This window comes from Pteronotus mesoamericanus, unplaced genomic scaffold (assembly GCF_021234165.1).
Source record: "Pteronotus mesoamericanus isolate MK-2021 breed Mesoamerican mustached bat unplaced genomic scaffold, CSHL_Meso_final scaffold_137, whole genome shotgun sequence".
Lineage (NCBI taxonomy): Eukaryota > Metazoa > Chordata > Mammalia > Chiroptera > Mormoopidae > Pteronotus > Pteronotus mesoamericanus.
In genome coordinates this window covers 614,772-618,515 of record NW_026555306.1, presented here as the reverse complement: position 1 = coordinate 618,515, position 3,744 = coordinate 614,772, and positions in this window count along the sequence as shown.

Genomic DNA, 3,744 nt, shown 5'->3' with positions numbered 1-3,744 from the left:
CCGGTGTTTACATTGCAAGGAACAGACACCTCTTTATACATTGCAGACACTGATGGAGATGCAAACTGGGTTTTGGCTGAAAGAGATTTAGTTGTGGTTTCCTCCACTGTGCAGAAGGCATTTTTGTTATGACCTAGAGGCTTTGATGTTCCCTCAGAGTCAGGAACCATATTGTCTTACTGAAAATGTTGATCCTTAATGTATTTTTAAATCTCTCAAATTTTTCTGTATCTCACTAATTTTTTAAAAAATGTTTGCAATAGTCTTGACTCTCTTCTGACTTGGTGTTCACAGCAGAAGATGACCTGACTTCCCAGATTCTTCTGGAGACTCAGGTTGCGTCAAAGCAGCCTTTGCTCAGAATCCATGAGGACGTGCCAGCATGAAAGGGCACATTCCCACAGCGCCCTGACCATCAACAGTGTACTGATTCCACACCATTTTCATGGCACCTTCAAGGAACAAGATCACAGAGATTATAAAAGATATTCTATCATAAAACCCAACTACTCGAGTGAACATGCAGGTCTGTTACGTCAGCCACCCACAGGCCTGCATGGAATGAGCCTCTTTCCAGACTCCTTCTTTGACCTGCAGCTCAAGGCAGACGTCACTGTCCTTAATCTTTGTTTTCTTTGTTGTTTTTACAAATTCCACATGTCTGTCCTCAAAGATCCTACAACCAGAATTGGGAAGTGGGAAATAAACCTTTTCTCTGGATCCACTTCCTTTCCTGCTCCCTGTGGCCTCTGGTGTATTGGACTGAGGTCCTTGAGGACCTGGCCAGAGGTGGATTGTGTGTAAGCAGATGTGAGCACTGTGTGTTCACTGTGAAGTCATGGAGGAATGGGGTCTGCTCAGGGTCAGATGAGAAATCGTGAAGCCTGGGAGGTGTTAGGGTGTTAAGTGTTATGTGGCTTCAAGGGGACATAATAGTGACACAAAGGAGGTTTTATTTTGCAGGCTCAGAATGAATCTGAATAATATGAGTGAGAGTCTGACCTACCCGTTCAACGAGGAGCCACTGGAGCTCAAGCAGTGAAGTTGGGTGCCATTCTCCCAGGCTGGGTTGAGCATGAGGTTAAGGCACAGGGTTTGGAGAAAAGATAATGTTTTGAAGACTCAGATTAGTTTCCTGACATTAAGACAAGTGGGAGCACCAGGTATACAAGCTGGCAGGTGTCTGGAAATGGGGTATATGGGGCAGGAAACAAGGAGGAAGAGGAGACAGAATTAAGACTGGTACTTTCTGAAAGTTAGGGCGTGGGGTGACGGGGAGCAATCCCCCAACAGGTGCAGTGTTTCATAGGAGGGATTACAAATTTTAGTGCTGGGTAGATGCGGTGGCTGCACGACGTGAGTTCACTAAATGCCACTGAATTGTTCACTTAACATGATTACTTTTTATTATGTAAACTTGACCTCATAAAATAATTATGCTGAATTAAAGAAGCCAGATTAAAAAGAGAGCATACACATGGTTTTATTTATATAAAATTTCAGAAAATGCAAAGGTATCTATTGATAAAGAAAATGAGTAATTGCGTGAAAATTCTGGGGGTTGGGAGGGGAGCTAAGGAAGGGATTAAAAAGGCATGAGAGAAAGTTTTGTATAAAATTGATACACATGGAATTTGTACACATGTCAATACTCATCAGACTATAAACTTTACACCCATGTGTTTTATCGTCTGCCACTTACACATCTGTCAAACTGTAATCAATGCTTAATATCATGAATTGCTTCTGCAGTCAAGACGGGAGCATATTGTTTTCCTATTAGTGCTGCTCCCAAAGGGAAGACCTGGAAAAGGTACCCACAAGAGTTCAATGATGACAATACCAGCCATTTTTTAGCACTGACCGTGTGGTGGGTCCCTAAGGCGCATAACCTCACTTAATCACCAAACTGAGTCAGTGAAATTCACTTCCTTCACTCAACGTTCCTACCTCTGGCCTTTGCACATGCTGTGTCCTCTGCCTGGACCTCTCGTTCCTGCCCCTTCATGAGTTCTGGGTTCCCTGGGCTCATTCCCTATTAGATGCTTCTCTTTAAAAAAGTTTTAACTGGTCTCCATCCAGGCTAGAATTCCAGTTAAGTGAGGTCATTATGTTCCATAATTTACTCTTTTAACCATTATCATAGTTGTAATTTTTTAGTCATTTATCAAAGAACACTGACCCTGTGCTCACCATCTGCCTGACACTCTTCTGATCACTAGAAAGAAACCAGACAAAATCTCAGTCCTCATCGACTTGACTTGAGGTGGGGGCACCACACAATAATCCAAACAGTGACAATAATAATGTATGACAGCATGTTAGAATAAAATAAGGTATACTTGGTGTGACTTTCTTTGTTCAATTCAAAAATTTTGGCTCAAAATTTTTGGCTCAAAACTAGAGGATATGAAATTATTGGAGCAAAGATATTAGAAGTATTATGGTAAGTGAAATAAATCTGGTGGGGAAAGACAAATACCATATGATCTCACCTATAACAAAAACCTAATGAACATCCCTGGCTCGTGTGGCCCAGTGCTGGCCTGTGAACCAAAGGGTTACTGGTTCAATTTCCAGTTAAGGCGTATGCCTGGGTTGCAGGTCATGTCCACAGGTACTGGTGTTGAAGAGGCAACCATGCAATGAGGTTTCTCTCCCTCTCTTTCTCCCTCCGTTGCCCTCTCTCTAAAAATAAGTTAATAAAATCTTTTAAAAATCCTAATGAACAAAACAAATGAAAGAGCAAAATAGAACCAGAGGCCTGGAAATAAGGAAGAGAATGAAAGTGACTAGAGGAGAGTGGGGAGAGAAAGAAGGGGTAAATTTTAGTCAAGGAATATGTATAAATGACCCATGGACATGAAAACAGGGTGGGGATTGACTGTGGGAGTGGGTGTGGGCAGAGGAGGGCAACAGGGGAAAAACTGGGACAACTGTAATAGAACTAAGGTACAATAAAGAAAAGAAGTTGAAATAAAAAAAATTGAGAGTAGAAGTCAGAAATAGAGAAGCCATTGACCAGACCCTTGGCTTTACTCAGTGAACTGGGGAGCCCCTGGAGGATTGAAAGAAAAAAAAGAGACGTGGGTAATCTGTGTTTACTGAAGGAAACCAACACTTCACCACCCTGAGATTTTGGTTTTAGGATATTGATTTTAAGCTATTTATTATGGAAAAAATTCAGAAATACAGGTGACCCTCCCCACATACCTGCCAAGAAATTCTGACAAAAAGTTTGCTTCAGGAGAAAAATTAGGATGTTCACTTCAGGCTAATTTGATTACACATGGTAAATAAAAGGGCTTCAGGGAGGCACCTGTTGGCCAGATAGTGCTGTCCCCGTGTCCCACTGATTCTGAGTTGCTCAGAAAAAAATTCTCTTACCCTGTAGAATCTGCTCTTCTCAACTACCTGTACAGCACTCATTCTGACTCCTGCAAGAGAAAACTGCATTTTCTCTTGTTTCCCCTTTGTCCAAAGTGTTTTATAGCCCAATGTTGCCTCATAATCAGTGGAATTTTTAGGCTTATGTGAATTCTCCATGATCATATATTAAAAACTTTTTTCTTCTGCTAATATGTTTGTATTAATCTGATGATTAGCCCAGCCAAAAATAAATAAATAAAAGGTGGGGGGGCAGTATTATCATATTTGAGACTCCAAATTAGCCAGAATTTGAGGCTGCTGGGTTGCAAGCAGGGAGTTCAGTGAGAAGACAAGTGCAGTCATCATCCAGGTGAC